The 8,440-nt window shown below is 49.0% G+C and overlaps 1 pseudogene; it reads left to right on the top strand.

The window, feature by feature from the left end:
* Nucleotides 1-1,169: 1,169 nt before the first annotated feature.
* On the top strand, nt 1,170-1,407 carry LOC139260597 (U2 spliceosomal RNA; annotated as a pseudogene).
* Nucleotides 1,408-8,440: the final 7,033 nt, after the last annotated feature.

Genomic DNA, 8,440 nt, shown 5'->3' with positions numbered 1-8,440 from the left:
TCTCTCGACGCTCCCCGGACTGCTGAGCCTTTTATAGGCCGCTGCCTCTCTCGACTCCCGCCTCTCTCGACGCTGAGCCTTTTATAGGCTGCCCTTGTCCTTCTAGATGGTTGAGGTTACGGATTTGGGAGGTGCAGTCGAAGAAGCCTTGGCAAATTGCTGCAGTTCACCTTGTAGATGGTATACACTGCAGCCACAGTAAGTCAGTAGTGGAGGGAGTGAATGTTTCAGGTGGTGGATGGGGTGCCAATCAAGTGGGCTAATTTGTCCTGGATGGTGTTGAGCTTCTTGAGTGATGTTGGAGCTGCATACATCCAGGCAAGTGGAGAGTATTCCATCACACTCATGACTTGTGCCTTGTAGATGGTGGATAGGTTTTCGGGAATCAGGAGGTGAGACACTGGCCACAGAATACCCAACCCCTGACCTGCTTTTGTTGCCACAGTATTGCTGTGTCTGGTCCAGTTAATTTTATGGTCAATGATGAGCCCTCAGGATGTTGATGGTGGGAGATGCGGTCATGGTAATGCCGTTGAATGTCAAGAGGCGGTAGTTAGACTCTTGCTTGTTGGAGATAGTCATTGCCTGGCACTTGTGTGGCGCAAATGTTACTGGCCACTTATCAGCCCAAGCCTCAATGTTGTCCAGGTCTTGCTGCATGTGGGCATGGACTGCTCCATTATCTGAGGAGTTGCGAATGGCACTGAACACTGTGCAGTCATCAGCGAACACCCCGACTTCTGAACTTATGATGGAAGGAACGTCATCGATGAAGCAGCTGAAGATGGTTGGGCTGAGGACACTGTCTTGTCCATGTTGACATTGGTAGGAGTGACAACTGTACAGTTCTTGTGCAGAACAAGTCCCATCTTCACACTGTGGACATTCTCTATCATGTCATGTAGAACTACGACTGTGCTAAGTGGGATAAGTCAAGCACAGATCTCGTAGCTCAAAACTGTGTAGCCATAAGGCGCTGTGGGTCATCATCAGCAGCAGAAATGTATAACAATCTGTAACCTCATGGCCTAATATACCACTCACTCCTCCATCACCTTCAAGCCAGATGAACAAACCTGTTTCGATGAAGAATGTGGAAGAGCATGCCAGGAGAGGCTCCAGGCATATCTGAAAATGAGGTGCCAACCTCGTGAAGCTACAACACAGGACTCGCTTCTCGGCCTTTTGGCTAAGATCATGCGTAACTGACCTGACAGGGGAGTAACCATGACCCCAAAGTGGTTCTCCCTGGATCAGGAAGGTGGTTCTCCTATGCTTTTTGGAAATAAGAGGTGGGTGGGGTGGATTGACCCATCCACCTCCACGGAGGTGTGTGGGGGGCCTGACCCATCCACCTCCATGGCACGAACCTGGTATTGCAGTACTTCCAGGAACGGTGCAGTGGCTCTCGGCCTTTTGGCTAAGAGCATTGGCGCAGAGTGATCCTTGGTGTGTGCAAGGTGACCTCTGGCGTTTGTGATTTGACAAAGAATTGGAAAGATTGGCTACGAATTTAATAAAATAAAACACAGGACTACATGCATACTAAACGGTAGTAGCAGCATGCTTTAGAAAGAGCTAACAATCCCAATTGATTATAGCTCTGAAGTCCTTTCACATCCAGTTGCGAGTGATGATAGACAACTAACAGCAGGGGGAGGCTCGATGAACATCCCCATTCCCAATGGTGTGGAGTCCAGCAAAAGACAAGGCTGAAGTGTTCGTAACTATCTTCAGCAAGACGTGCTGGCTGGATGATCCTTCTTGGTACTCTCCTGAGGTCCCCACCATCACAGATGCCAGTCTTCAGCTAAAGCAATTCACTCGATGTGATTAAGAAATGGCTGAGTGCACTGAACACTGCAAAGGCTACGAGCCCGGATAATATCCTGACTAGTGCTGAACGTCCGTGCTCCAGAGCTAGCCCCACCCTTAGCTATGCTATTCCAGTACAGCTGCAACACTGGCAATGGCTACAACAATGTGAAACACTGCCCAGGTATGTCCTGTTCACAAAAAGAAGGGCAAACCCAACCAAGCCAATTATTAATCATCAGCAAAATAATGGAAGGAGTCATCAACAGTGCTATCAACCGCCACTTGCTTACCAGTAACATATGTTCTTATGTTCTTAAGAAATGGGAGCAGAGTAGGCCATTTGGTCCCTCGAGGCTGCTCCGCCATTCAATAAGATCATGGCTGATCTGATCTTAGCCTCAACACTGAAAGGTCCAAATTCACGGGAACTCCCCCCCACCTCCCCCCCCCCACACCCCCCCAGTGTTTGGGCTCATTGGAAAGGAAATCTAATTTGGGACAATCTACCGGAAAGTTTGAAATCCTAAAGTGCTTATGGAAGAAACTACGAACTTTAATCGAATTTTGGACTTTTACAAGACAGATTCAAGTCGGTGGGCGGGCCTCAGGAACTAAAGAAGCCCACTTGATTATTGAACTGTCTGGGTGTTGGGACTAAGGTAAATTGTCTGGAGGAATGGATACTTGAAAACCCTTCTCCACAAGAGACATTAACATTACAACAATAACTCAGAGATGGCCAGCCATCAAACTAAACTGAGAAAAGCTATCTTCAACATGAATAAGAACAAATGGTCCACTACAACCTGTATGCAAAAACCAAGCACAAAAGGACATTGTGATTACCAAGCTAATATTTCCATCAGGAAGCAGATTTAGAAGAGTAACTCACCCAAGACATATTAACTTTTAATGAACCCGCCAAAATATTACAAAGAAATGTCAAGCCCGCCAAATTTAAACAAAGAATTCTGGACTGATTTGGCGCGAAGATTAGGACAACTCAAACCATATAACTGGCCCCCGGTTTTAACAGAGGGTATGCCATACTACGCCAAGTACCATTCTAAGCTGATGTCATCAAGAAGGGAGAGAAACCAACGCGACAGTTGTAAACTAACTTCTCCAGCCTCGAAGTCCTGAAGTCCTGAAGGAAGGAAGAACATCACCATCGCGGCAGCAACCGACCACAGCCAACGTGGTACTAAGGAAAAAACCACCGTGATCGACCAAACTCGAAACAAAGCTCCAACGGAAAGAAACAGAAGAATCGAAGTTTCCACTCTACAGTCTAAGTCTTGACTACCAACAGGTGAAAACATTAACTAAAGAGTCTTTGAACCTATTTCTAACGAAGAAAACCGGGTACTTACCCCACAGATCCAAAACGCGCCTTACAGCATCAGCGGACTCAACCCAACTGAAGATTGCGCAGTAAGAAGTCTTCTCCGACATTCGGGGTATGGCAAGCAGAACCTACAGAATTCAACGAACCCCGAAATCGTGAACTACCGCTAACTGACCAGAAAGGTTTGGTAAGCATAGTCCCTGCCTGCCCTGGAGTCTAACCTCGCTAGGATTAGGAGTTGGGAGGTAGGAGGTGTAACTTTTACTGTAACCCCCTTTCAATGTGTAATATATTGTTCTTTATTAGAATGATTATAAGTTTGACATTGGATTTTCTTGTCTGTAATAAAATCAAAGTTCTTTTGCATCAAACCAGTTGTCCTTTGCATTTTATCACACCCTCCAAGTAAACCCAGAGTCTAGAACCCAAGGGTGTGGGAGCGATTCAAACCGCTCAAGTAGGTCAGAGATGAACCTGACCCCCGGGACCACCCCTTACAACTCCACTTTCTTGCCTGCTCCCCATGCTCAATGTATACTGCAGGTTGTACCTCTCCAGTCCAGGACTCTCTGGTCCGGCAACATCCCTGGTCCAGCATCATTCCCGGCGGGGTGTCGTGACCTTTGTTGTGTCCTGGAGCTGGATGTTCCTCTTCTCCCTACTGCATCTGGTGTTCCCTCCAAGGTCAGCGCGAAGAGGGAGCGAGGAGCGTGGTGGCTGATTGAGGTGTGAAAGCTGGGCCTGAGAAATGTTGTGCAGTAGGCTTCTGCGCAGCACATGCGCAGAACATGGCCGGGCCGTTGCCAGTAGCATTCTCAGCAGTACCCGGTAAGTCTAGGGTACTGCTGACAACGCTAGGGTTGGCATGCCCTCCTGTGGTCCGGAAAGTTCTCTGGTCCGGCACCGGTCAGGTCCCCAGGGTGCCGGACTGGAGAGGTACAATTGTATCTACATTGTATACTATCTATGTGCTCACTGATGCTCAGTTTGGGTTTTGCCAGAACGACTCAGTTCCAGACCTCATTACAGTCATGGTCCAAACAGGGACATGAGCTGAATTTCAGAGGCGAGTTGAGATTACTGCCCTTGACATGAACTCAGCATTTGACTCAATGTGGTACCAAGAAGCCCCAGTAAAACTGAAGTCAATGGGGATTAGAGTGAAAACTCTCTTGGGGCTGGAGTCATACCTAGCACATAGGAAGATGGTTGTGGTCATTGGTGGCCAATGATTTCAGCTCCAGAATATCGCTGAAGGAGTTCCTTTGGACAGCGTCCTAGGTCCAACTATCTTTAGCTGCTTTATCAATGACCTTCCTTCCAACATAAGGTTAGAAGTGGTGCTGTTCACTGATGAATTCACAGTGTTCAGCTCCATTTGCAATTCCTCAGAAAATGAAGCAACACATGCTCGCATGCAGCAAGTCCTGAATAACATCCAGACTGGGCTGATAAGTGGCATTCGTACATTCGTACCAGACAACTGTCCGGCAATGACCATCTCCAGCAAGAAAGAACCTAACCACCTTTCCTTCAAATTCAATATCATTACTGTTATGTATGGAGAAAGATTCAGACTGAACACCATGAGCTAAAAGTAATGTGTGACCTTAGTCTTTTATTGCAGGTCTCCAGAGTGCCTCTCAAACCTGTGAGGCCTCCTTAAATACCTGTGCTCCCAAGGGAGTATGGGATCCCTTGGGACTCCAGGGGATAAGCCCTTTCGTGGCTGTACAGAGTAAATACAAGTTTACATATATAACAACACTTCCCCCGCTCCAAGTCAATAGTTGTAACTATTTACAATGTGAGTCGATCTGGTGCCCTTCTTGCCCTGGTTGATTGTCTCGGTGTGAAAGCTGATATTGTTGAATCATTTGCTGGGCCCTCACTGGGCTGCTGTGCAGCTGGCCTTGCTGGGCTGCCTGGTGTGTTGGGTCCTGCTGGGCTGCTGTGGATGATGGGTTCTGTTTCGTGGTCAACCGTGGTGCAGGTTGCCACTGGTGTGTATGTTGGGAGATAAAAAAAAGGTAGGGTCCAAGGTGGGTTGCTCAGGATAGTCCGCAAATCTCAGAGGGTGGGTTCGTACATGAGTTTTGCTGCACAGGGCTCAGATGAGAACTTTGATGGGGTGGCCTTCAGAAGAAGGATGATGGGCATGCACACAGAAATACTTGGTGCAGTAGCAGGCCTGCCAGAGAGCTTTTTGTCAGCATCAAGGTGCATGGAGGAGTCCGGCACCAACATTGCAGAGGTTTTGTGCGGTTCTTGGGGCCCATGATTTCCAAGATGGAAGTGATGGGCAACTCCGTTAGAGCACTTGTGGACCCAATCACGATGCTGGGTGTGATGGGCGATGTCACAGCTTCCATTGCAGCACAAGCAGAAGGACACAACGTCTGAGTACTGCACAGGAAGATCAAACTACTCTCATGCAGGCTCAGCTTGCTGCCACGCAAGCTCAGACTGATGTCATCATGGCTGGATTTATGAGTATGGAAAGGGGCTTGCAGGGTCTCACAACAATCTAGCAATCTGTGCTCCAACAAGGAATGCTAAGGTGTCGCACAGGTTGACTGGCAGTGTCTCTGTGAAGCAGGAACCTACTGTCATGAGAACATAAGAAATAGGAGCAGGAGTAGGCCATTTGGCCCCTCGAGCCTGCTCCATCATTCAGTAAGATCATGGCTGATCTGATCTTGGCATCAAATCCACTTCCCTGCCCAGTCCCCATATCCCTTGGTCCCTTGCTTCAGGGTGACAGCATTCGTGCTCCCACCCCTGTCACACCACCAGTGCCCTTGCTGCTGTCTGTCAGCTTGGCAACCCAGACTGCTGCCACCTGTGCCGTGGTGGTGCAGTCAAAAACTGGGCCTTCTAGGCCCAGAGCTGCTCGAGGTCATTCTGCAAGGCCAACTGGACCAGTCACATAAATACTGTGGCAACAAGAGCAATGTCCCCCACAGAAAGTGATCAGTCTTCCACCAGATGTGATGTAGCCACCGGCGAAGCACTGCGTAGAAGCATTCGAATAGGTTAAGGAACATGAAGGCAGACACTCAGGGAATGCACAAGGGTGATTACTTGACTTTGTTATGTAGCTTTGGATTGATTCATTTATAAATTATGCTTGGAATGCTTGCTTTGTAGTGGTTCTCATTTCAGCTTTGTGCCCAAGAGGACGCTGTTCCATGACAGAGGGATGATAAGGTGGGGAAGTGGTGAGCAATGTGTTTCATTCAGGGGACCTGGATTCTGATGAGGGGCTCATGGACAGCCTGTCTAGAATAGGGATCTGCTGCCTGCCTTCTCCCTTCCTCCTCCTCCTTTTCCTCTTCCTCCTCCTCCTGAGGTGGTCGCGCAACCCTTCATGATGGCCAAGTTGTGGAGGATACAGCAGACCACAACGAAATGGGACACCCGCTCCGGCATGTACTGCAGGATTCCTCCCTGAGCAGCCAAAGCAGCGGCACCATTACTTTAGCATCCCGATGGTCTGCCCGATGAGGTTCCTCATGGCTCCATGGCTCTCCTAATATGATTGATTGCCATGAGTGGTGGGGTTGCAGAGGGGAGTCTTCAACCTGGTGTAGAGCGGACAGCTCTTGTCTCCGAGGAGCCATCCTTGGGTTCGACGTGGTGGCTGGACGCTTGCTGGCGCACTGGTCTGGTGCAGGATGAAGGCATCATGACTGTTGCCAGGATACTGGGGATTCACCGTCATGATGTACTGAGAGTGGTCGCACACCAAATGCACGTTAAGTGAGTGGTAGCCTTTGCGGTTACAGTACATCTCGAGATTGACATGCAGCACCTACAAAGCCACTTGTGTGCAGTCAATGGTAACCTGTACCATGGGGAAGCCCGATATCCTGGAAAAGCCACATGCGTGCTCCTCCTGCTTATTTCTAACAAAGTGAAGACAATGAAGTCCTTTCTCCTGGACTACAGAGCACCTGTGACCTGCCAGATGCAGCGATGGATGGTGAACTGGGAAATGTTAGCTATGTCTCCTGCTCACAAATGGAAGGTCCAGTGGCGAAAAATATTCAGGGTCACGGCTGCCTTGAAGGCCACTGGCAGCGCCATTGTCACCCGGCTCTGAGGCTGCAGATTTGGTTCCAGGAGGCGGCAGAGCTCTGTGACCACCTCCTTGGTGAAGCGAAGCCTCCAAATACACTGCTCCTGGCTTAAATACAGGTAGGAGAAGTGCTCTCGGAAGACCCTAGGTGGGTAAGACCTTCTGATGAGAGCCCTCCTGCCCCTCCTCCTCCCTCTGCAAACAGCTTGTCCTCTTATTTGCTGCCTCTGCTCCACCTCCCTGTCATGCTCCAGTGCGAGGGAGACAGCAAGAAGAGCCTTCATGACTGGGAGTAAGTGGTGTGAGCAGAACCCTTGAACTCAGAAGCGAGGCCTTCTCCATTTGCAACACCACTCCCTGTCACCTCCCCAACTTGAAATAACTCTAGAAAGCTCCAAGCAGTTGCACAAACTTAGACAGAGCCTGTAGAAATCAAACCGCAAATTACCTGCGTGTTGTTGATGATCCCTTTAAATATCACTGATGGGGGGTCCTTCATGCAGCTGAACACAAGTTGTGTTGTGTGTGATAAGGACAGGATGTGCAGATGAATGGCAATGTCCAAAATAGCGGGTCAATTGTCAAATCAGCGTTGAACGCTGATTAACATCACTATCTGACTGATTAGCATTCTTCTGGTGAATGCAAGCAACGGCCATGCTATCAGCCTACCCAAAATGACCGCTGCTGCGGCCCATGCCAGAAATGGGCGGAAGCGAGGCAGCTGCCATTTTTTGGCCAAAACCCACCTTTTTAGCTGGAGCTAAGTTGCCAAATTTCATGGCCACTATTTACTGAAATGAAAGAATTACCAACTTATGTGAAAATATGGATGTATATGAAAATATCAAGGGCTGGATTTTCGGTTGCCTATCGCCTCAGTTAGTGACCAGAGGGGACGTCAATGGGAGCGTAAGAGGTTACCGACCAGGAGCGCAGCTTTTAGCACCCCAACTGAAAATTCATTGGAGGCTCACTGGGGGCGCAAATCAGTGGTGCCTGGCTGCTGATGATCACTCCAATCATGACGTCAGCCCTGGTGCAGTAGCCACGCTGCGCCTCAGTCGGTAAATTGGGTGTGGTCACCTCATTTAGCGGCCGCCAAGAACAACGTCTGGAAAACAGTCATTACAGGCTTGCAGAGTCGTTAACTGGTGGCTACTTAAAGGGATGAGGAAGTGCTTTCTTGGAGG

This window comes from Pristiophorus japonicus, chromosome 3, assembly GCF_044704955.1.
Source record: "Pristiophorus japonicus isolate sPriJap1 chromosome 3, sPriJap1.hap1, whole genome shotgun sequence".
Lineage (NCBI taxonomy): Eukaryota > Metazoa > Chordata > Chondrichthyes > Pristiophoridae > Pristiophorus > Pristiophorus japonicus.
This window is presented reverse-complemented; position numbering and strand designations above follow the sequence as displayed.